Here is a 27,017-nt window from a genome sequence, read left to right as displayed (position 1 = left end):
GGAATTTAAACCACAATTTTGAAGAGTATGAACAGTAAAATTCCATTTTTATTTTCATATAGGTTTTACAAATAAAATAATATAGCTGTCTCCCGCTGAGTTTACTTCTTTATTCATCTGAATTTACCCCTTAAAACAACACAATGTGGCCTTTACCTCGGGAGTTTAAACAATCAACAACAGACGATCACACACACCCATGTTCTAGAAGGGGAAACCTATCCAGGCGGGATTCGAACCCGCGACCTTCGGAATGTTAGGCGAGGACTCATCCCCACCACCACCGAGGCCGTCGGAAGGGGGTGGAGTTAGAATAAAATAAATCGCTCGAGGTAAAATATTTTTGTTCATCCCGGTATTTATGATTGGTTATTTGGGGCTGTAAGTAACGCCGCGCCGTGATCCAAAATGACATTGTGTTAAATAGGTAAATATTTTACAGTATTTTTCCTGTATTTTGGACCCTTTCCGTGATAAAGGTGCATGCACATCAGTTGAATATGTGCTCTTGTTATTGACGTTTTTTTTAATTTCATCTTTCATTTAGTTTTTCATATTTTTTCTTAGAATATTCCCGATTTTAAATTTAAAAAGTGATTGCATTCTGGAAATGATTAAAATGTCTAAATGATGCCGTTGGTCTCTTGTTGTCAGGAAGTATCTATCATTGAACCGGCCAACCTCATTACCGATGGGATACCCTTAGAGGTATTGAAATAGTTGAGTATAGTTTTTTTGACGGCTTGAAGAATTTTATTTCATATAAAAATGGTTTATGAAAAGACGCACCTTCTATTTACATCTTATTCTGCTGAAATAGGCTGATATTCTGATTCATTTGTATTTTATTTCGAAGTCATTCACCAGGTGTATGCATAATTTAGCTGTGAAATTCATTAGATACCCATTCAATTAGGAGTTTCCTTCTCGTTCGATGTCTTGGCTATTATTGCAAATGGAGCCATAAAATCCTCATTGGAAGGTTTGCGATGCATTAGCTGTATTGGTAAAACAATTTGTTCCAAATTTTTAACCTAACCACATTTTAATCATTGAAAAATTAGCAGCAGCTAATAGCCACTGCGTTGTCTTTATGCTTGCGCTGCGTGTTTACACTGCAATTTTAATTCTTTTAATACAATTTGCAATTTCGGCTTATTTGTAGATGATATTTCTTCATAACGGAACTTTTTAATGTAATATAAGCTAATAGCTTCAAAGACTGCTAAGATCGCAAATTTACGACAGAATTTTCTTGCGGAAAAAATTTCATGTTACTTGTTACATGGGGCCCCCCTCTCCTCCACGTGAGATTGGGTGAGAAATGGCTTGACCCCCTCCCCCTAAACGCGTAATGTAAGTAATGGATGCCCCCTTAGCACCCCAATTTCGAAGCTTAGCTGAGAGTTGTGGAAATTTTTTAGTATCCATACTTCCTTTCAGATTTTGATGTAGTTTTTTTTTGCGGAGGGTGCCATATTATTTCACAAAAAAAATCGGTTTGCGCTATTGCTCACGGTCTTTATATTTTTCTTAGTTTGTTTACAGTCTGGAGATACTTAATATAAAAAAATTCAAGCCACGAATTATTATCATTTCTTCTCAAACCCGATTTTTCTTCAATGGCTGCCAGTGATATTCGCCTGTGACTGCTTATCATGAGTCCACATCGTAACTGAGGTCATCGGTGAACAGCAGCCAAACTGTTTCCGCGAACGGAAGAAAATGAAGAGATTGTTGTTAATCATGAGCAAAAATGGCTGATTTTATACACTGTTATAAAAATTATCATGTGTACACATTTTTTAATAAAGTATTCATTACATCTATATAAAACTGCACGTTACTTTTGCAGCAGGAAAAAATTATCCTGCAAGCTATGCGACCCGCACGACGCTCCCGTTTGACGGGTGAAAAGGGGCCCGTTGAATGGAAATGGTGAGTCAGGTTAACGGCTGAGGAAATGTTAACAATTGGGGAATGTAACGAGACGCTAGCAAAAGTAACAATGAAATTGATACAATCGAGAAAAAAATTGGCAGCATTTCCCTCAATTACACACACACCTAGGGGGCCCGGTGACGGAGTAGGGCAAGGTTGAGTTGGTGCGTCGACTGGGTAACCAAATCCCTCTCCCTCCACCCTAGTATTCCCGGACATCCGAAGGGGATTCCAAACAGCTCCCTAAGCTCAATGAGAGCTAACCAATTTTAATCCTTCGCCCAACATTCTTTAGTAACGGAAATTCTTCAGAAATGATTACAAAGGACGACAAGTTAATTGATCCGAATATTCATAATTTCGAATGCAAAGAAAATTGATGTGTTATAACTCTTTATGAACAATTATTAGTGATTAAATGCGTTTGCCTCTATAAAATGACCGTGTGGAAGTTAGGACATAGAATAATATTGGTTGGGAACATACCCTTCAAGTATTCAAGTAATTATGTCAGAATTTCTTTCACATTGGCTATATTACATGAAATAATGACCCTCGCTATTAGTTTTCATATAAGATAAAAGTATTTAGAAATTTTCTAGCCTCCCCCTGGAGGAAATATATGACGCAACAACATACCCTCCATTCCCATTCCAACTGCTGGCTCAGGGAGTAAGGCGTACGACTTCTATACTTAAAGCCAGGAGTTCTAGTCACACACAAAATTTACTGTTTTCCGCTTTTTCAGAAGATTATTTATAATATTTTAAGGGCGCAAGACACAACCGTAGATTACATAGTTTATATCCTTTAACTGCTGACAGGGTATTTTTATAATATTTTCCTCTCTACTTGCAAAAAACGTTACGGAATTGCACTTTCTGAAAAAAGGAAATTTTACCGGCCTCCACGCAAAACTTTTCATGTGAAATTATTCATGTACCTACTCACTTCCCAAGCAGCAAAATGTTATGAAAAAAATATTTTAAGATATATCGTAGGAAAATTTTGAAATCATTTTAAAATTATTTTAACTCTCTCTTTTTAGACTATAATTGTTTTCATTATTTCTAAATGATTTTAACATAAGTTTCAAATATTTATAACTCTTGAAGTGGCATTGAATTATTATTTTAAAATTGTTTTAAAATACCCTGCAATCAGGGCCGGCTTAAGGGACTAGACCGCGTCTGACCACGGCAACGTAGCTAGGAGGACGACCAAATGCCCCGACACCGTTTAATTGGGGGGTATTCCATTTTAAACCCCCGGAAGGGGGGCGACACGATACCAGTTTGCCCAGGTAAGTATTTTGCCTTGAACTGCCCCTGCCTGCAACTATTTCAGGCTCCTTTTCAAGTGATAAATCATTATGTTAATATGATTTACACACCTTTATACCAACGAACTGTAGCAATAAACATTACGAAATGGGTATCACAATTGTAAATCCACATGAATATCATCAAAGAAAGAATAAAATATGATAAGAGTCAATGGCATCTACGTATTTTTTTGCGTCCATTGCATGCATTGAGAGCTCTAGAAATCATCTTCCGTAATATTCTGACTGCTTTGAAATCGTCCGTCTCAGTAGGCATCAACCGAGGGCTTCTCCGAGGGAGTGTTTCCAGGTGTTGCGTGGTTGCGTCCTTGGTTCATTCAGTGTCCATTTTCCAGTTATATGCCCTCATTTAGGGATTTTTCTCCGTAAATCCATTATTTTAAATTCCTGGAAATCCGACGGAAAACTACCTAAAAAGGCCTTTTCGCGGATTACAACAAGTCCTGAAAACAGCGAAATTCAAACTCACTTTTGAAAAAAATTATCCATTTTTGGCGAAAAAAGTTGGCAAATTATTGAAATAAACCATTTTCCGTGGCTGTGGGAAGACATAACATTGAAATGGAAGTTTTTTTGCTATCAAAATCGACGTAAAAACAACTTTTTTCCGATGATCCGTAAAATGACGATGCTTTAAAGCATCGTCATTTCATACCAATTGGAATGAAATAAACGTTAAAAACATCCTTTTTCTGAAGAAAATTAAGACGAAACGATCGAATTAGATCACAAAAATTTTTGGGATTGTAATTTTTAACTGACCATTCATTAATGCATTCAAAATGTGCTTAACGTTACAATTGCCCCATCCACTGCTTGAATGCAACGGCCGGGCACTTCAAGAACACCTCTCTGAACATCTGCTGGGACGATAAAGGATGATTCCTTTAAAAGGATGGAAAAGGATTCCTGATAAAGAATGGCCTTTCGCTAAGAGTACGCTAAAAGCCTTTCCACCTTTCCTTTTCCTTCCCTCATGGCGCAAATAACCTCAGTTATTGGTCACATCCTCCAAATACCATACCATACGAGCTTTTCCATATATCCGTGATCGACAATCATATTTTTTATGAAAACGTAGAAAACATTTTAGATGAAAAACGTGATGGGAAATAAAAAGGACAGATGAATTTTAACTATTTCATCATTTCATAAAGTTCAATAACTGATTTTTATCTCAGGCATTAGCTATATGACACACTATTAGGAATACAGCCTATATTTCCGGCTATGAAGTATCAATGGTTAACGGTAACATCAAAACATTAAACACTGTACTTTACTCCTGATGTGTAAGAAGGACGCCAACAAAGACAAAAAAAAACATTTACAAGTAAATTTTAGAATGTTAATCTATGAGAAGCGGTAAAAATTATTGATACCTCATAATCTGTGATTTTAGATGGGAAAAATAACATCAGATCCAGATTCAAGGTGGGAAAATTAGTCAATGATAGAGAAACTTCATTGACAGCTACTGAAGAAAGGATATGCAATTCATTCAAAGAGTTAAAAGAAGAACAAAATCAATTGGTAGAAATAGGTAGAAGTTCAACTCCAAATGATACCACCACTGGACACCTGTTAAGGTGCAGACAGATTTTGGCAGCCATTAGAGAAGGCGAGCTCTTTGAGTAACTGGATAGTTGTTCAAATCATTAAAGGGAGTAATCCCATTGTATGAGTGGGTAAAACCACTGTGGAACTCCTTGAGGAATAGCCTGACTAAATTCACTGGATCTTAACGGTCCATTTCATAAAACAATTTTACAAGAATGGTAATATTATGTAAAAGAGACACGGATGATGAAATCCAAACCGACAGATTATTAAGCTGCAGATCAATGAAGAATATGTACCAGGATACCACTGTTAAATAGCAAATTGTAGGCATAGAGAAATTTAAAAAATGTATGAACATAAGGGGAGCATGGTGGCCTAGTGGGTAGAGCCATTACATATTTGCTAATTCAAGGAGTCCTGGATAGAAATCCTAGGTGAAACCTTCATACATCCCCAAACAAAATCCTCCAAGAGCGAGGTGGCCGAGGGAAAGGAACTGGCCATCCTGCCATAAATGTACAAAATTCACATTCCTGTGGCTTAGTTTGGGATGAGCTCTACTCTCACCTATCCAAACCAACATCACCCACTGAGTGAGTGACCAGACTACTACACCAAATGGAATGGTAAATTTTTCTGACCGCCACTTAGCCTCCCCTCTTGTCCCTATCCTGGATCTGCCACTGGTTATAATGCAATTGGTCAAGAAACGTAGCATCACACAAAAAATATAGAAATTCATTCCTGAAGTAAAATAACAGTCTTATACAGGCAATACAGAATTTTGCAATGAAAATGATAGCAACTTATGCTATTATTTGACATTAAGTTAATGGCACCGTTTCTCTTCAACAAATGAAATATTGCTTGATTTCAATGTAAAAAAATTCAAAAAATCAGGCATTCTACACTGTTTTTAGTAAAAATTAAAATACAGAAGAATCGGCTTTTAGACAACTGATTATCTTCTCACTGAGGTTTCTGCAGTGGCGCTTATGATGACTGCTAAATTACAGGTCTACCAGTCATATTTGTTATCCATGATTGACCACAGTTTTGAAAGTAGGATGGCTTTTTCACCCCTGCCGCCTAGTTAAAGCAAAAATATACCCTCCATCTCCTTAGCATTGGGTACTGTGTACGGTTGAATGATTAATAATTTTTATTATTCTAATAAGAGGTCTAGAGACACTGAAACAGCAACAAATTGGATCTGCCTAGCCCTGGGAACAGGCTTTACTCCAAAGTGAGGAGATTACTATTTCAAAAGCAGCCATGTTTATCTAATATTGCTGTAATAACTTCCACAGCAAAAAAAGTAAAGAAATAAAGTGATAACCATTCATCTCCTCCATCTCCTAATCCCTCCATCGATTGAAGAACTTATTACTAATTTAGAACTCATTGTTGAAAATAACAATTTCTGCGGTAACTGGAAGAAGGGGCTGCATATGTTTGAGGATACTTCATTTTTGCAAAAATTGGTCATTAGTCATTACATATTTGGTTCTGGCACTCAGGTCTTCAATTCTACATCCCACCACCCCAAGGAGATGACAAGGGTTGGCTTAAGGGCTGGGCAACCATAGGATAGGGTCAACGTACCAAATGCCTACACCCCCCCATTTACCGTATATGTCTGAATATAGTCCCCCCTTTTTTTCCAAAAATGTCCGGGGTAAGAGTAAAGGGGGGACTATATTCAAACGGATTTTTTAAATGATTTCCTGAAACTGAAGTCTCAAAATTAGGGGGGGAGGACTATATTCAGAGGGGGACTATATTCGGAGAAATATGGTAATTGGGGGGCATTCCATACAAAACCCCCTGGTAGGGGGGGCGATACAAACGATGGCTATTATGGATAAATTAATCAGGTGGGAATCCCAAGAAGAGTTTACCGACAGCAGTTTGCCTGGGTATAAAGTATTTTGCCTTAAGCCGGCTCTGGAAATGACAGCCGCTCTTCATATGAGAGAATTTTAAGAATGATGACATTTTAGCAACATTCATATCACCGCATGAGTGGCAACATATTACTTTCACAGCTGTAGCACTGCATCAGGAAGTCAAGGGAAAAGCAGCACACCATTATCCAAGGAGTAGAAGGTACAACACATTTAAAACCATATATATAAAATATTCCAGAGTTAACTTGTACCATAATTAGATCTCCTGAGTGGGAATTTCCTGAGAGTATATTGGTCAAATAAGATAAAATTTTGAGGACAGTAACTTGGAATTTGGGATTACTCCGGGAATCCTAGAGAACCTGAAGGTTCTATGTATGAAGATTGCACCTTGACATGTAGGGAATCAGCAAAATGAAGTGGCCCAAGGCAAACTTATTGAGTCCCTAGCAGCAATCAGTGGCAGATATATGGGGGGATCTATGGGCTAAGGGTGCTATTGCCCCCCCATGTGTATCCAATTTACTCTAGATAGAATGGTAATTTTTGTTCAGACCGCCACTACTGCTGGGAGTTTACCCCATACTTAGTCCCCCCTTCTCCCTATCTTGGATGCACTACTGGTTGCAATCAATATCTCAACAACATCCAGCCAACATTATTTACGATAACATATGACATCCATGTTATATCCATGATAATCCGATTAATATTGCATGGATATCAGTAAAATATTCAAAGGACCTGTCAAACAATATTGCAGCGATGCATAACAGTGGATATGGTGGTCTATATTACAACATCTCTTGCAGTCTGGCCGCCGAGAGTTGTCCAATGACAGGCAGAAGGGTCTAGTTCGAGGTAAGGGGTAAGATTACCAGGTAAGAAAGGCAAGCACCCATGTCACATGTAAACAAGAGGATTCGGTGAAGAAAGGAGCCAGAAGGGACGATGAGCGTGGAGGATGCAAAGGAAGAATCCCTTGTTTTGGTGATTTTAAAAAAGAGCTTGTTTTGGTGGTTCTGGCTTGTTTCAGAACTTTATATGCATGTGACAAGGTTGTACGACTAGGCAAGGCTGTGAGGTGCGTTTGGGGGACAGTGATTGGCAGCAAACCTTGCTGATGCAGGGTTCTCCACCCCTCCTCTTGCGCTGTCATCGAACAACTCTCACCGGCGGGACTGCAGATATCTTCTCAACTTCTAATATTAGATAGTGGGTGTGATTATTGTGGATTTTGATAATACCCAGAAATACAAACAAAACATTTGTGCTCTTTAACTCTATACAGATCATATATGTATTCCCTATACTACCAATGGATCCTGTTTGGAATGAAAATTTTTTTAATATCACAGATATTATTGCTTGGATATCTATGCAGCAATATTTATGATAGCTCTTGGTGGATGTTGCAATTAGGATACCTGAGCAATGTTTTCAAAATGTCCATCGCGTAATAACAACGTGATTTGGATATATCAACCTTATTTAGATATCTGATGCATATCGTCTGCTGTTTGGGATGGAGGTTGTGGGATTATACACCCAGGACCTATAATAGTATAGAAAGCTTCCAGTGTTTAATCATAGGATAGTTATGAGGGAGAGAGAAACTTAACCAGTAGATGCTGTAGTAGCACAGGCTTACATGACTATAACAAAGGTAAAGTTTAAGTCTGTGATGACATCATGGAAGTTATCAACCAGGTAAAAGGTGAAAAAACTACCAAATTACTACCACCTTAGGTGTATGTTGTCATAGGCTGAGGTCAAAGAGGAAGAATAATAGCTGAAAATGGATTCATATAATAAAGAAAGAGAAAAAAGGATTCTGGATTTCTCAGAACCAGAGGCAGATTAAGGAGTAGGATGGGGGTGATCGCCCCCCTTAATTTCTGGAAATGTTGACATGATGGCAATGTTTGAAGTGGTTCTCCCATGAAAAGTTTTATTTCACAAGAGTAAACGACAATGTTAGAATATGATTAATGAGTATCCAAAAGTCAATTGCCTAATCCTATCAGACCTCAGACTTTTCATCACTGAGAAATGTTGAATACCACCAACATCCTTGGAAAATGATGAAATCCATCTCACCCCCAAAAACTGACCTTAATCCATCCCTGCTCAGACAACAGGCTAGTGATTGCCACCCAAGCAGCAATCAATGTCCCCACAATATCCAGCCAACATTGTTGGCGTTAACATATGACATCTGTGCAATCATGTCAATTCAATTAATGCTGCATGGATATCTGCCATCTACTCAAAGGACCAACCTAGCAACATTGTAGCAGTGTCCACAGTGGACATGGAGGTCCATATTAAAACATCCAATTAGCAGATAATAATTTTTCTCACTATGATTTTTGCTAATCCCAGACATTTTTTTCATTTTTATTTTAATTCAAGATCAACGGGCAACGGCCCTTTTTAGTACATACTACATTGTCTACAAAATTAGTGATATAAAAAGTACATATGGTATCATTCAAATTTAAGCAGCATTATTAATTAATATTAAAAATTAGATTTCATATTCATTAAGGTATGTCAACAGAAAATAAATATCTGTGGATATAAAGTTCTCTTAAAGGCTGATAATGTATTGCCAGCATGAACATTTGCTGGTAATAAATTCAAATTTCGTCAAAGTCGGGAGATTTAATTTACAGGAGAATGAAACATATAATTTCACTGAGAAGTCTGCCCAGCTAAAGCACATGGATACCTACCCAAGAGAATATTGAAGTGTTCGCGCACTAAATAAATTACACACTTCAGCACTATTAATTTAACCAAGTTTTGTTTTCTTAATAAAAATTTTATCGTTTTTAATGTGAAGAAAAATTATTGAAAGATAGTGTTAAAAATGAGAAATTGTGATCATAAAAGCTCATAGGTGGTTTACCACTTTAGAATGTTAAGTATCTGAGCAATTTAATCTGGACAGATTCCATCTTTTTGATGCAAGCATCATAATGCGGAAACCAAATATGGATCCATACAATAAGGATGGCAAGACTAAATAAAAAATATTTGTGCTATGCAAGACATACGTACAAAATATTTGTGCTCTTTAATTCTATACAGCAGATATTTTACTTATGAATATTTTATGGAATATTTTTTTTAAGGAAATAAGTGCTATTGATGGTGAAGGTGATAAAAAAGAACAAGTAGATTAACTTTTTCTACAATATTTTTTTATTAACCCTTACTTTATTAAGACATGATCTTCTCATTCCTTTCCTTAGTTTGCTACGTATGGACTATATCTATTTAATGCCAAATAAGAATATAACGGATATTACAACTTTGATATTCATGTAATGTTTTTCGTACAACTTGTCATAGATTTTACAAATAGGATGTCTATGTAATGTTGTAAAAATATTCATCATGTAATAACAAGGTGCTTTTTGGATTTATCAACCTAATTTAGATATCTGATGGATATTATCGATTGCTGCTTGGGTGCAGCATTGGAAGGGGTATTCATTAGGAAGCAAATTTCATTCAGATGCATTTTTTATGGGGAGCTGAGAAGTTTCAGAGAGGATTGAGAAAGGCAAGGGAAGGTGAGTGAGCTCATAAAAGTCACAATGGCCAATACTGCATCTGAGAGCTGAAATACCATTCTAAGAAGAAATGGACTATTCTGTTTCCACATTGCCACATGGAAAGGGTTCCACTCAAAAAAGATAAGTGTGAAAAAGCTTTAGGGTGAAGAATTGTAGCATTGAAGCCCTGAAGGAGACTAAGATAGAGACATACCAGGATGTTGTGGGAACAGCATCCAGGAGATAGGGAAGATGAAAACTAAAAACTGAAAAATGTGCACTCATTTCTCCCATAACATCATATCTTATCTCTTCATTCATTTTCACTATTCCAGCACATCAGGGTGCAGCACACCAAACCTCCATCCCCCCAGAATTCAATTGACATGGCATTTCATTGATATCCTCAATAGACGCTTCACAAAAAGTAAATCCTAGTCACGAGAAGGACAGGGATTCATCGGATATTAAGGGAGTGGCTGGACAAAACAAAACACCCAGCATTATTTGGGTATTGCAATCACAACAGAAATTCCCATTCCAGGCATCTTGATCAGATCCCCTTTGAAGACCACTTTCAGAGTTTAACATTCAGACAGTACTGAAATATTGGCCGAACCATGCAGCAAGGGTGCAGGTACAGAGATAGAGATTAGCTTCGGAGGGAGATTGCGTGATATGCGGGTTGCCTGTACCGATATGCTATTGTTGATTAGCACAAAAACTATTAGTTTCATAAAGGTTGCTAAATATATTTCGTTTGCATGATGCTGAAAATTTATATCATCGCCGGTTATTGGCAGAAATTATGAAACCTAACCACATATATACAAAAATAGGGTGTAAGCAGATGTATTGCGAGTAGCCTAGCCACCACAAGGACAAAAATTTCAGGGGTAGGGGAGAAGGCTGAAGCCCCTATTTTCCTACTGGCCATGTGTCTGTAAGGGAGTAAATTAGAAACTTGACAGTGAATATGTAATGGTGCGACAAGGGCAGGGTTTTGAATAGTTTAGAATGGCGGTGAAATAAATATAAGAATTAAATGAAATTATCATTAACAAATTTTTGGCAACAGAGGAATGACCTTGATTCGGAGAGTGGACGGCTTAGGGATCCCTGGGCCTAAATAGAATACCATAGGAACTCTTAATCTTGGTTTGGCCCCCTGCAGAGTGTAACTTCTGTGTCGAGAGGCGACTGCACCTGTCAGGACACTACATTCGCCAAATTCAGTTAGGCGGTTTTGCACTTCGGATTTGGCTCTATCTCTTACCCGTAATGGGGAAAATAAATCTCAGCAATAACTTTAATTGATGATTGATAATTGAATGGATACTATTGGGGGAGTTTAAGGTGAGAGCAACCCATAACATAAGGTCACTTCATGATATTTTACATTAAAATGTATACAAATTACAGAGTTTACGGGAATATCACAGCATTATGTGGCCATGCCCATTGGCAGATTGAGAGGGGGGGTCACAGGGGTCATGACCCCTCCCCAAATTTCATCAAATATTTTAATTTATATCAACGAATATTTTTTGCATCCTTGTGAAGGAGTAAAGGGAGTGCATATGCAAATGCATTGCTTTAAGTCCCAAACGAAGGAGAAATTTGAGTTGTATTTATCGTAGAGTGTAGCATTACCTGCAAAAAATTTTACGGCGGAGTTCATCCCTCTCTCCCGCGAAGTATTCTATACTCCCTGGACGTACTGTCGGCGTCAAAATGATGTGCCGCTGTACTTTGCGAATTTATATCTGGACTTCAGTGCATGCCATACTAATGAATAATACGTCATTTTACAGGAAATTGTATTCTCAATTCTTATTTAATTTTTGTATTATAAAAAATTCAAAAATGTAGACACGCGAGTGCAATAAATGAGTCCGTGCACCATCAAATTAGCCGTTTTGTCAACTTCATGAACTTTGTAACTCAACCCAGGGAAAACTACTACGTCTACAACATTCATCTTCTACAATAAGTTGCAACAATTAATGTAGATTAATAAAATGGCTTTTGCGTATTTTTAAAATGTATATTTTGTTGTAAAATAACGAAAATGTTTAAACACTATCTTGTCCTACAGTTTACCACGAAAGAAAAAATAAAATAAATAGAAACACTTCTTAATTTATTTGCAATTTTTCTATGATCCATAATTTATAATATTATTTATATTTATATAAATTTGCAAAGTACAGCGGCACATCATTTTGACGCCGACAGTAGGTCATGAACCCCCACCTCAATATTTGATGCTGAATCCGCCCCTGGCCATCAGTGGCACAGCGAGGGGGATAAAACCCTCCCCAGAGCTCAGAGAAACTTTCAGATAAGTTTAATCCATTTTACTTAATGAGATTGACATTACTAATAGATAGTGTAAGGATAAATAAAATATCCCTTAGAAAGCCGTAAAACTCACCATTTTGAACCATTTATCTTAAAATTCCGCAATTTGTTAATCTCGCACCTACCGCTTATCCTGGTGGGTATTCCATACCCCCACACACCCTGGTATTAGTTGCACCTAAACCCCCCTCAGCCTTAATTCCTAGCTGCGTCCCTGCTGGCCATAACCAATCGTAGGATTCATTAAACTAATTCAGATGACATAACTTAAATTACATGATTATTTATTATTTTCCTCGTCTCAGTTGGTCTCTATCCTCCCATCATGTACATACATACGTCCCTATATTAAGTAAGATGAGTAAAGAGGCAATGGGGCTTAGTACTCACGCGATTAGGGCTATTATATGGTTCAGATCCTTAAGCGTTCCCATTTGACTTCTCCCTTTTGATTGCGCACGGTGAAGTCCAGCAGAATGTAGGTATTTGGCTTCCGTTTATGGTTGCTTGAAGACTTAATGATGATCATTGCAATGGGGCTCGTACAGCACTTCAGCTTCCGTAATAGGAGTTGGAAGTCTTCGTTGAAGTCAGCGATCACGTCATGGCCACCAAAATAAACGTCAGGGGTCAAGCCAGCTTTCACACTGGATTAAGCCGCGAAGGAGAAATGGGACTGTTGTAAAGGTGAAATAATATGATTAACTTAATGCAGCAATAGCCTAAGACTATTTAAGTTGTGTTCGTTAGCCTCATCTGCGTTCGAGTCGCAGCAAGGCTAATAACAGCTAACCCCTAAGTTCCAATTGCTGCGAGAGTCGAAGTGCAAGCGGCAAATTGGTCGTTCGCACGAAAGAAACACCTTCAGCGTCACTGGTGTCCAAAGTTGGAAGCTAATTAATTTTTAAGGCGGGAACTCATATCATGATAAAATGGGAACTCATATAAAAAGAATCGAAAACTTGAAATTTAAACCATAGTAGAACAATTATTTTTTAAATGCCTTTTTTTACAAGGAATCCTTAAAGGTGAGATCAATTATCGATATTTTTCTGAAGACAGAATTACAGAAATCGAAGACGCACGAACCAAGCATTGGAATTTGATGACGCTGATTTTCCGGGTGAAATAGAAAAGTAACGCAATGGAATCATTTCACGAGACAGCAATAGAGAAAATAATACAAATTCTATGTGAACGTTGGTCGGTTGACTATTTAAGGGAGAGGTTGGTTCGGTTGGCTTCTACGCTAAACACACTAAGCTAGGGTTACGGAAATGATTGAAATTCAACGTCGAATTTCTCGGCCTAACGAGTACAACCGAAACAGCTATTATTGAAAATCTGGCCTATCAAATATCATGTGAAGTCAAATGACGCTTGAAGGAGAATTGGAATGAAGACCTGCCAGATTAAACCTCCCTCTTTCGCTTTGTCGATTGACAAATTTTTACCTTTGGCTATAATGATACGGCACATCTATCGTTTACTTGGGAGTCACAATGGTATTTAGATGTAAGCGACCGTCGAAGTATGGAGTAAAGTAGAAATGAGATTAGCGAGAGTCGATCTTCTCAGTAACTCACGATGCGGCAGAGAGGTATGTATCAGTTACCGCGCTTAAAGATGATGAACCTAAAATCGAAGCAAACGTCTTTTCATTAAAATTTCATATTATGCTAAGCCAAACTTATTTTGTCGACAGTATATATTAAATATGAGCGTATATATATTATTTTGAAGTTTACGTTTAAAAATTTCTACAGCCCTTCAAGGCAAATCTTTTACACACTTGGAAGTAGCTGAAGTCCGAATACGTGAAATGTAAAAAAAACCTCTTGGTGAGGACAGGGGCGCATCTAGGAATTAAGGGTGCAACTAAAAGCGTGATGTGTGGTGGTATGGAATACCCACCAGGATAAGCGGTAGGTGCGAGATTAATACATTGCGGAATTTTAGGATAAATGGTTCAAAATGATTTACTGCTTTCTGAGGGATATTTTATTAATCCTTACAATATTCTATTAGTAATATCAATCCAATTAAGTAAAATGGATTAAAATTAAAAATTTCTCTCAGCTCTGGTGGTGGGCTTTATCCCCCAAACCCCCCTCGCTGCGCCAATGGGTGAGCAATGCTCACTGAGCATACCTCCTAACCCGAATACGACGAATGAGTGCAGTGCAGGAATGAACATTGAATGAGGAGTTTTAGAGAACAGTTCATTTTCGAACCGGTTCATTTCAGTGAACATTTCATTTTGGCAGTTCCGTTCTTTTTTACCCACCTCAACAGCATTGTATCACTTTATTTCAGAAGTTTCCGTGCGGTAAGTAGTGTAAAATTCTGTGTTAAACATTCTTTCCTAACATTATTGACTCAATCAAATTCTAATGATGATGACAAAATAGCTGCTATTAATTTCTCATTTATGTACGTAGTACAAAATGGTAGCGGTATCTTTATCGGAAACTCTAGTGCGTAGTTTGAATAGGGCACAGATGAGATCTGCCCTTGAACCTCAATTCTAGAAGTTCCTCAAGGTCATCATTTAGCTGCTCAATCATTCGAAGTCAGCAAAACATAGTCCTCTAAAAGTTTTAATTTGATCTCCGCCACTTAAATTCATCTGCTTGATTAAAAAAGATTCATTTTCATTTTAGGGACTAAAGCCCTAGAAACCGCTATACCCTTTCAAAGATGGCAGCGATTATTGCAAGCACAACACCATCGGTGTTATCCTTTCATCAGCGACAACCGATTTTCAGCGAAAAAATACGTTACAGTCCTAAAATCGCCTGTTGCGCAGCGCGGTAAACTTTCACCACGACCACTTTCTGAGCTTGGTGCTTTCCTCCAATATACCTGTTACAGTGCACATTAGAGCGACGTAACTTTGAAGGTAACTGCGTTCACGCGATAATTCGCGCGGGTACAAGGCATAACACCGCGGCCTGATAATTAGTAGCAGGCACGCAGCCAGAAACATACTTCTAGGTATATCTTGGGCTTATATCTTGGATAGTATACGGCTGGTTATATATCGTCAATTCCCACCTATCGGAAAAGCAGACATTAAACTATAAATGTCGTTTGAATAGCGGTGAAATTAGAAGTCATCATTGGTCTTTACCGCAACAGCCGTGGTCTCTTTGGCTTGGGCTCCATTGGTTTTTTCGAAATCCGCTTGATTTTTAGAATTTCTGTGCTGAATCTCTGCCGTCAGTCCACAACTTTCAGTAGAAGAGAGGAAGTGAGAAGGTAAGTTCCCCTAGGCTAGTTGTCCTCAGAGGGGATGTATCGCGGGCAGTCGCCACATAAGGAAAACACTCTTGAGGTGCGGGGAATCGTGAAGTCGCCAAACCCCCCCTTCCTCACCGGCTAACTGCCTGGAGTGTAGGCACATGAATGCTAATGACATCACAAAATTTACGAGATGAATAACAGGTAACAATGAATAAAGGTGAACTACTTTTGAACATTTCCACAACATTTTATATGTACCTACTTGGTACGAAGCGTTACGACGCTGAGGCGTCATTATCGAGTACACGCGTTATGCCTGACGTCGAAACGTGTCGAACCAAATAAGAAATTCAGTAAAAAATTGACAAAGGCTGTTTATCTTCATTCAGAATGAATTTTCACTAAATAGAAGCCGAATCTATCGAGTTAAACAGGTAACAACGTATTTGGAAAATGCCAATATTTTTAGCACGATGCAATCAGTCGACGGGGAAATGAACGTTGATGTGTTTTAAAGGCAATGCTTGGAGGAAATCATTGAATGAGCTGGGCAGCACGGTATTGGAATTTTACACCGGATGATCGCATGGGCGTACCCAGCGAGGGACAGAGGGGGGGGGGGGGCAGCTGCCCCCCCTAGAAGCAAAAATCGCAAAAGTCTTTAAGCAAAATCAGTACTGCATTGAAACGAAAGTATTCAACAAATTTTCTTTAAGCTCACGAAAAATGATATATATTAGTGTAAAATATGTAACAAAAATAAAACTATTTTTTCAAGGAAATAATCTCATAAATCCCATGGCTTGCCCCCCCCCCCTCTTGTTATGAACCTGAGTACGCCCTTGGATGGTCGCATGGAACGCATTGACCATGCGTGGAGGATGCAACATTTCCGTTTGAATGAGTAACGACAGCCCACATTGCAAAAAAAGTTATCTCAGAGCGGTAAATAAATTATGACTCAAAACGGCGATAGCGGCTGTTTATCGGTATAAAAGGTTTGAGTGTGTAACTTAAACGGAATGTTTTTCCTCGAGCATTCTTGAAACTTGTGCCCATGAAATTTTTATAGGCACCTTACATTGCTTGCATGACGATGCTAGTTACTCAGATTGGTTATACCAAGGCTCTTACTGCTTATTGCGAAATTATTTAATTATTACTGCAGATAATCTAAAAATAAGGGTATGAGGTCGATTTTGGCTTACCTAAACCATTGGATAAGCTGTAATAATTATATATGAATTCTGTAAAGACTGACAGAGCACTATTTGTAGCTGAACCCTCAAATTTCATATCCGCATTCCGATCTCGCATTCGGGATGGAAGTGTATTTATATGCTTGTATAGGTTTATATTTTGTTTTTTTTTCCTTTTTTAATTTACTGAGCATTGTGGTTGTGTTTTTTTTGTACCTCAGCCAATTGACTTCCTGAATTGTTGTGTGCATGTAAAATATCTCATGGGCCAATAAGGCCCCCGATAATATATAAATTGAAATTGAAACAAGCGTACATGAAAAGTTAATGGGAGAGTCCTCGAACGAAAATCGGAAAGATAGTAGTTATTTTTCCAGACCGCTCAAGAATTGGACGGGTAACTGTGAGCTAAATAAAAATATGAGAATAAAGAATAGAGAACATATTGAAAAAATAGGAAAGAAAGGGGCGCCATCAGTAAAAACCTACTACGATCGCAAAGATTGTTACGTAGCTTTCACATATCCTAGCCTGCGAACCGATTCAGGAAGAATATAAGTTTTACACATGGCTAACTTCGTCGCTGTCTTACATCCTCAATGGGCCTACTATTAGTGTGTGTGACAATGAGTCAAACCATTCCGCAAGGTGGAAGTTGAGGGTTTGGAGTGTTTATAGTGGTGTTTTGCAAGTGAGTGTAATATATGTAAGTATTTACGCCACATGACATGGGCATAAACGGCGTAAACCGTATACTCCATGTCATCATGGTAGACATTGTGTGAATACGTATTTCATATTTGATTTTCACTTTTCACCCAAAATCAGTGGCGCAGGGAGGGGGGGTTTTGGGGGATAAACGCTGATAAACTCCCTCTGGGGTGGGATAACCCCCCCCCCCCCCCCCAGAGCTCAGAGAAATTTTTAAGTTTAACCATTTTACTTAATTGGATTGATATTACTAATAGAATAGTGCAAGGATTAATAAAATATCCCTCAGAAAGTCGTAAATCATTTTGAACCATTTATCTTTAAAATTCCGCAATTCTCGCACCTACCGCTTATCCTGGTGAGTATTCCATACCCCCACACACCCCGGTATTAGTTGCACCTAAACCCCCCCAGGCTTAATTCCTAGCTGCGCCCCTGCCCAAAATGATGTGAAAAAGTGAAAGAATAAAATTATTAAGATGTAATTTATGTCACTCATGACAGTTATGACTTAAATAAATCGTAATGTAAACAACGGTGACTTTTAACATGCGGTGAGAAATAAAATGCCAAGTTGAGCAAAATGGCCAGATGGTCAAGAATATTTTCCCCGAAAATTTTCGACAGATAGGAAGTGTCGATCAAGAGAAAGAATTTTGCTGAAGGAATTAATGTCACGTGGTAGTAAATAAAATCGCTCTTCCAAATATAGCCTGTCCCCAACCCCGTTTCTTTGATGATGCCGATGACGTCAACGGTCGGCAGGCCTCCAAGGTCACAATAGTATACGAAAGAGAACATCACTCCGTCCTAGCGGCTGAATCTCCTCTAAGCATAGCTTATTTAATCTAGCCGTTATTTGCTAATCCTCGTTTAGATGGCCAAGTGGACTGCTTCAGCATAATATAAATTTTTACAGTATTTAAAAAGCCCATACTCATCAGAGATCATGTATTTTTACCAAAAAATATGGTCACACAGAATTGAAGAAGAAATAAATATTTTGTTTTTATTTGTACCAAATATTCAAACAGAAAGTATAAATCCATTAGAAAGAAATCGCTTCCCATACTATATACACGAGAACGCAACCTTTTAGATATTACGATTCACACCAAGAAAGAAGTAGCGATACGAGGTACCATGGTGACCACTAATAGAAACTAAAAGAAAAAACAGAAACGGTAAGACCCACTCTCACAAGTTCAAAACGAGTAGGCTAGTAATTTTCAACACGCTATTGTATAGTGTATGGACCAGTAAAACAATTGAAATGCATCTCAGCCAAAACTCATCTAAAGCGCAATGTTTACTGCCTTTCAATCGTAAATAAATAGGTATCGCACTAATCGTATTGAGGGGTGACTTTTTCCGTTTCGTTTAGTTACACATTCTCATATTCTCAGGAGAAATGTTATCAACACTAAAGATAATATGAATGAGATGAAAAAACAGCCGTAAAATAAATAAGCTACATCATTTAGTTGGATAAAATATTGAAGAAATATTTTATTTCTTTGAAACTTGAGCAAAACTTCGAAATAGAGTCGAATCGGGCAAAAATCTATGCAATTCGCCAGCTATAAGGAATTCATTGATAATGAAAGAATCAAAATATCCGAGCCGTTAAGATTCATTAGCAAAGGGCAGTATCATGAGTTCACGAGTAGTTGTCCGCGAAGTCATTAGCAGAAATTACACGCTCGAGATAAACTCCGTCCCATATATTTCAAATCTACTTTTTTCGAAACATTTACGAGATAAGTTTCGTTTGCCTTCGATTAATTTTCGGAGTATTTTTCGGCTCGAAATAACAACCCTTGATTATAATAGATGTAATTTTATACTATTAATCTATATATGGTCCCTCTTAATTTCAAAGGTTTCCATCCCAAACACCCTAGCAATGTCGTGAATCTGTCCCTCCTTCTATGCCTCCCTGGCAGCCGTCCTCTGAGATATAAAAAAATCTGTTTCACTATGAGGATCCTTCACTTAAGTAGAGTATTCTAACCCTGGGCAAACCATTGTTATGTAGGTCACTAAGGCCCGGAATTTGGGCGGGGCAGGGGGGCACTTGCCCCGGGCGGCAGAATTCAGTGGGCGACTTTCTTATTAAAAAATTTATTTAATTTTTCTAATTAAATTTTTAGCAATTTTTATTAACTCGTAAATTATTAAACAATAATATTAATTAAATTTCTCATTATCAAACAAATGGTGAGCAATTACAGCTACAGCATCTAAAAACAATGGCTTACGGATGAATTATATTGTAGTGGTGGGGGAGGGGGAGGGGGAGCGAGGTGGGTCGGGGGAATCAGGGGAGGGGGACGGCAGACTGATCTTTCCCCCCCCTAACAAAACTCCTGGTTCCGGCCCTGAGGTCACTTCTTTGGTTTCTTTTGTACTCTCTTCGATATATCTCATGACCCGTCTTAACAGCGTTTTAAATGATTTTACCACCACCCGATAAATAAACATTCCCAAATCCATGATGTAATTTTGATGTGAAATGGCCAGTCCCTTCTTCGATGGAATTGGCAGAAAAATAGCGGGAGAGGCTCTATGCTAAATCATTAGCATCATCATCACTTGTCGACTATCCTAAGATTGGTTTGACGCAGCTCTCTGCTCAATTTTCCAATCAGATAATCTTTTCACACCAACGCATTTCTTCTCTTTCATATCCTTCTTCATCTATTACATATATTTTAATTGAGGCCTTCCTTTTTGGGTTCCTATGCTAAATAACGAGGTGAATTATTCAATACCACCGGGAGTAAATTTTTACAGACTTCATGTTGTCAATTCTTCCAGACTTGTATTCACTTCCCCCTCCATTCCTTTTCCTTACTCCTACCAAACATTCCAAGACCCCCTTTCTGCTCATCTAAACACCTTTAAGCTCTCGCGCGAACTTCATGGCCTTGCACGCGATGGAAGGTTTTTACAGTGAGACCGCAAAATTGAGTAATTTCCGAGAAATTCTGCCCATCGGACTCGGGCCTTATGACCGCCGCAGAGAATGAAAATTGGTGCCGCACAGATGAGGCCAGCTGGCGGGGAGAGCAATTCATAGGGCGTCCCGTATTCCTTTCCTTCTCTTCAGCCTTGGAGATGATGCCTGTGCCAGACTCCTCCCAAATTGCCGCTTCGAGAAAACCATCCAGTATTTGAACAAGACGAACGCTTTCGATCGAATCTCGTGTTCAAATCGATATGGAAGACTTGCGAAGGGAGAGAGACAGCACGAAAGCGAAACCAAAAAATGCCTCATATCCACTGATAACCACCGTGGATGAAATTCGACATGTAAAAATCAATTGGCTAAGACAGCAATCGAACTTTCTCGATTGCCGATCAGGCTACCAGCTACACCACCAAATATAGGCGGATTTAGGGGGGTGACACGGGTGGACATTAGGGCGGATCGCAAAAATCGATTTTTTTCAAATCCATCTGGCCCAATGAAAAAAAGTTGTGGGACCGATCAAAAATAAGGCCTGAAAAATTTGAGACCTGTACGTGAACCCCTGACCCTCGCTCAAATGCAATTTAGGGGGGGAGGGTCAAAATTCGAAAAATATAATATTTTATGGTCATTCCCTATAGATTTTGCCGAGTTACTGCCCTGTTAGGGCAAAAATTTCGTGCATTTTGACGTATCTGTCACCGTTTAGCCACAAAATGCCTAATTTGAGTCCGCGTCCGCGAAGAAAATATTCCAACGCCCACGCAGTGTCGCGGATACCAGAGCCGCAGGCCGATCCCTTCCCCTCCACGCTCGCTTCTCCCCCTCCCACGCCTCTAACACAGCAAAATTCATCCCGCGCATGCTGCTAGGAGGTCGTTTATCTTTCATAATATAAATCAGAAGATGGTAGACGGTAAAAAACGATGCGTAGTGAGACGACTTGTCCCTTATTTGGCGCCTCGTCGGCGTTAAACAAATCGATGTTACCAACTTTTAGAGAAGTGATGAAATAATTTTAGACCTGCGCGCGCAGGAAAGGAGACTACGGTCTTGAAGACGCCTCTCGAGTGGCAATGAAGGTTTAGGAACTTTGGTTATGCACTTCTATTCCGGTATTGTCCGACAGCTGTGACTAAATGGATGAATAAGGGTGAAGGCCGCCGGCGTACCCTCCCCGCTCCCCTCTCGAACGCCCTAGATGCAGCAAAATTCACACCAAGTGCGTCTTTCTTCGTTAGTCTTACTAATATTTGATGTATCAGCATCGTCCAGTGAGGAACAATCACGAAGGAATTATTCAATTACCTGCTTTCCAGTCTGTATTTTTTATGTTATTGTCATTCCTTGTCTTTTGCTGCTGTCAACAAAGTTTTGGTAAATTCTTTCGCGAATCTCTCGTCCGTATGTATAATAAAAGGAATATTGAAATTTAAATTTGAACTTTCATCAATAGATTTTTAAATTCCACAGCGCTATGCTCGGATAAAGCCGAAGGAACCGGAGTCTCTCTCCAATATATCATCAGCGGGTAGTACTTTACGTCGATATTAAAATCCAGCAATTAAAAAATATCTCGGATTGGTCGCCAAACGTATCCTTGCGGAAACGCATATTGGGTCCCTAGATTACCCTCCCAACGTTTATGTCGCAAATCCAAGTCAACATTGTGCAATTAGCAAATAGACCACTGTAAGGGATGAAATACGATTTGATGCTTTCCCGGCGAATGATGTGGGTAAACTCTTTTTGGGGTTCAAAAAAATTTATCTCTTAGGATGAGCCCCCAGTCGGAGCTTGAAATGTTGGCCATTATGGAAAAATTAACCCGGTGGGAATCCCGAGAAGAGTCTACCCACACTGCAAGGGATGTTGGAATTATGCTTATAGCAAAGGGATGATGCCTCCTTTTTGGGCGGTATTCGCTTGGTACCATCATAATCAAATCCTTTTTAATTCTGTGTATCTAATTTTCACTCGGAAAGGAATCGATAATCGCAGATTTTATAACTTTTGCTAATCCTCCACGGGAGAGGTAAACCTCCAAAAGTGGGACCCTGTTTCTTCAACTAACACCACACATTCCCCTATAAACTTGTATTGATAAGTCCTCTTCCCTTTTTTCATCAGACAAGAGTATAGTCTTTCATTCCAATAAAATGAGACCCTTTGATGACACCTCTCTTTTCTTATTCACAGTAATTAGCATCTTTTTCTGTCTACGTAAGTAATTCCGGTACACTAGCTTTGATATATCTTACGAAGTTATGACTTTTGCGTCAGCTAAAGTTGCGGGAACGATCATTGCTGTTGCTTGGTTCTTGCATATACCTCTATCACAGTTGGCAGACGCATTTTCCCCGAAGAAGTTCCAATTTGAGGTTATAGTCCTTAATGTTTATTTCATGAGGAAAGTAGAGATACAAATCGGCTAATTTCTCGCCATTTTAATTTTCTTCGGATGAATTGATGAAGAAAACTTTTGATACTATTTTCCCGTGCAAGAATTGACGATGATGACTCATAGCTCGCCTACGATTCCCTTTTTTCCTAAGTTGTCGAATTTCTTTAGGGTTCAATCCAGCAGCCATCATCTTTCTTTTCGTCAGATTGTCTCTCAAAATACTTCTCATTGGGGGAGCCTTATGCTCCTCCATGCACTTACACGCAAAAATATCGTATAATTTAAAATGTTCCTTAAAAACTGTTTGAGTCTTATACTTCAATAAAACCCCACTTATGGCCTATTAGTAGTATTAGATTTTCCGTAAGTTTTAGTACTTCCTGTGGTACCGCTAAATCTATTTAGTCACATTCATAATGGAAGAGAAGCGCGTCACCATAGTTCGCACACCTTCATAGCCACTCGAGAGGCGTCTTCATAGACCGTAGTCTCCTTTCCTGCGTGCGCAGGTCTAAAATTATTTCATCACTTCTCTAAAAGTTGGTAACATCGATTTGTTTAACGCCGACGAGGCGCCAAATAAGGGACAAGTCGTCTCACTACGCATCGTTTTTTACCGTCTACCATCTTCTGATTTATATTATGAAAGATAAACGACCTCCTAGCAGCATGCGCGGGATGAATTTTGCTGTGTTAGAGGCGTGGGAGGGGGAGAAGCGAGCGTGGAGGGGAAGGGATCGGCCTGCGACTCTGGTATCCGCGACACTGCGTGGGCGTTGGAATATTTTCTTCGCGGACGCGGACTCAAATTAGGCATTTTGTGGCTAAACGGTGACAGATACGTCAAAATGCACGAAATTTTGGCCCTAACAGGGCAGTAACTCGGCAAAATCTATAGGGAATGACCATAAAATATTATATTTTTCGAATTTTGACCCTCCCCCCCTAAATTGCATTTGAGCGAGGGTCAGGGGTTCACGTACAGGTCTCAAATTTTTCAGGCCTTATTTTTGATCGGTCCCACAACTTTTTTTCATTGGGCCAGATGGATTTGAAAAAAATCGATTTTTGCGATCCGCCCTAGTGGACATGTCCCTCCTCCCCCTCCCCAGACGCTTAAAAATAGACAAGATTTTAAAGTAATTATAATAACGTTCGTTTTGTTTTGTGTATCATGGAGTCTCAATCATTAAATTTCATTTAATTACTTTCATATTAAAATAAAGAGATAATTCCGTGAAGTAATTGTTATATCTTGTTTTTATATCAAATATGAGAAGCCCTCCAGAAAAAAATCCTGCATCCGCCCTTGCCACCAAACCATCTTCCTCCAAGGTGATTCTCAGACTGCAGGTTAACTAAGCAAGGTGTAGTGTTTAAGTCTCGGTTAACCGAGGAGGATTCGATGAAACCAGTGTGAGAATCGCAGTGCCAGATGGCTCGTTGGTGTAGCTATTAGCATACCTGACCATCAATCATTTGGGTTCCAATCCCAGCTAAGTCAAATGATTTTTCAGAGCAAATTTATTACTTGGCGTACATAACGTTGCGCGTGATTGCGTACAAAGTCACTTGTTCTTTGAAAAACATCCAGTGCCATAAACTTGCATACATAACGCGGAGCAAACAGAACACATTACACTTTGACATATTTTATTTTTGGCCTTTTAACGGGTAACAAGCGATTTTTATGGTATTCTCAAAACATTGTCAATTTAGGCTACTCTATTCTATCCTCTTGGAGTAAAGGAATAGTTAGTTCGAAAAATTCTTAATAATTAAGGAAAGTACTTCTTCGAAGAATATTATAAGCAAGGAGACAATTTAAATTCAATGGGAGAGTATTGGTTTGTTTCGCGGTGATCTAGTGTGAATATTTCCAAAGCGGGAAAATATTATGTAAGAGAACTCATATATCCCGTATTGAGAAGAAAAAGGATGACTGCCGCTCGAATGCATTTCAAAATACGATCTTCATCATCGCATTTGCGCTGCTATGAATATCATCTCAACGCAAATGCCATATTCACTAGCGTCAAGCGAAACATGATGGAACAGCTTCATGAGAGTGCAGAAAAAAGGCAATCGCAAAGGTTTCACAATTATCTATTGATGCGACCGGTGTCGAAAGGAGGTATCATCAGGAAGGACTTATTTCAGTTATCATTTCCATATTTATGTGGTAAGACTCGGACGGGGTGTTATGTTGGAGTGGAAGAGGTGGAGGGACGGTTAAGGATGTTTGGTTAGCAGGTGCAGTATTTTAATTTATGATTTAATTTGTGTGAAAGTTGACGTCACTGTGCGAAAAAACAATGGCCGCGTATTCAGGTATCAATATTAACGATGCGAAACAATGAAAATTAAAAAATAAAATAAACATTAACTATGTTAAACATGATCTGGAAATTTTCATGGAGACCTTTAAAAACCTTATATCACACACTGCAATGGAAATGCCTCGCGAATAATCATCTACTACACAAGTGTTATACGTACCACCCTAATGTAACTGTTGGTAATGCATAAAAATCTGTTTTAAATCTGAGAACTAATACTAATAATATTGTATCCTAGGAGAAAGTATAAACAAGAGTGATTTTCGTCTTCAGCGCTCGCGTCTAAGGTTGTAATGACAAAAACCCATATCACGTGATCCCTGATGGGCTTGGCTGGCCGATTAGGGTAATAGTAATTGCTTAGGTACCATACATATTGTTAATTTCCATTGAAATTTGTTTTTCAATTAAATTAAATGCTCTCGAGGAAGAGTAAGTGTTAGGATTTCATTAAGTATATTGATGAGCACTCAATTTGCTAACTTCTTCTATTATGCACGGATGTAGGGTGGGGGGGGAGACTTTTGGGGCTTCAGTCCCTATCGCAATTTGATCTCTTGTGGCGACGACCAATGAATTTGCTTAGGCGATTACTTGCCCAGGGGCATCGATAATCTGATACTCAACTTTTCTTTATAGTCACATTTCAACATGTATGCCAATAACCAACGACGAATTTCACTTTCAGCCGCACGCAAACGAAATATATAGCTGATAAAATGAAATGTATGGTGTCCTGAAGCGTGAGAGTTGACAGTATAGACAACACGCACACCACACAAGCTCCCGCCGATGTAAAGTTCTGGCTACATCCTGTTTCCCATTAAATCAATGGGTTTCAATGTTGCCATCAGCGTTTGGTATTCGCGCAGTATACTTTTTACTCTTTACATTTATACATTTACTTTATACATTTTAAATTTTACTCTTGCATACATTTGCTGAGGTCTCCGAAGTGTTTATTAGTTTTCATTCCATAGTTACTGGGTTTTAATCGCTTGAAAACTTTTACATTAAGTATTTTTTTGCGGCAATTCCAACCAGTGCTTTCAAGTCGAGCTTTCTTCGTTCCACCTCTGTGCACTGAGCACGCAGTGAGGGCCACACGTGGAGCGACGCCGGAAAGTCCCCGAAATGAAGATGTCATCGGAAGATCGAGTGCTTATCTGGTCACACTCATCTCGAAACACTGACATTTCTCTCTCCATCACCATCCATCAATCAAGTGGCACTCACTGTGCAGTGAACGGTGACCGTGAACGAAACCACGGAAAAATGACCGACTTGGCGCGCCATCAATTCACAAGTAAGAAAGAGTATGGGATGGAAAAAGTAGCGTATTAAGGTAGGGTGGGTTCCGTAATTCCTCAAATAATAGGAAATATGGTTATCAATACGGTGGCTCTCTAAAGTTTTTATTCCTCAAGCTCAACCAAGGGGACTGCAAAGAGGAGG

The 27,017-nt window shown here is 38.8% G+C and overlaps 1 protein-coding gene and 1 long non-coding RNA gene across 2 annotated transcripts in view; one reads left to right on the top strand and one right to left on the bottom strand.

Moving 5' to 3' along the window:
• LOC124158663 (neurogenic locus notch homolog protein 1-like) overlaps positions 1-1,744 on the top strand; it is a 41,976-nt gene extending 40,232 nt beyond the window's left edge. Inside the window, exon 15 of the mRNA XM_046533875.1 lies at positions 1,634-1,744. The gene's annotated coding sequence lies outside the window, so the exon portion shown is untranslated. The remainder of the gene's footprint in view (positions 1-1,633) is intronic.
• Positions 1,505-13,483, bottom strand: LOC124158664. Its single transcript, XR_006864851.1, has 2 exons — positions 13,080-13,483; positions 1,505-1,703 (listed from the first exon to the last, which is right to left on the bottom strand). It is a non-coding gene; the product is annotated as an uncharacterized LOC124158664 (long non-coding RNA).
• Positions 13,484-27,017: the final 13,534 nt, after the last annotated feature.

This window comes from Ischnura elegans, chromosome 5, assembly GCF_921293095.1.
Source record: "Ischnura elegans chromosome 5, ioIscEleg1.1, whole genome shotgun sequence".
NCBI lineage: Eukaryota > Metazoa > Arthropoda > Insecta > Odonata > Coenagrionidae > Ischnura > Ischnura elegans.
This window is presented reverse-complemented; position numbering and strand designations above follow the sequence as displayed.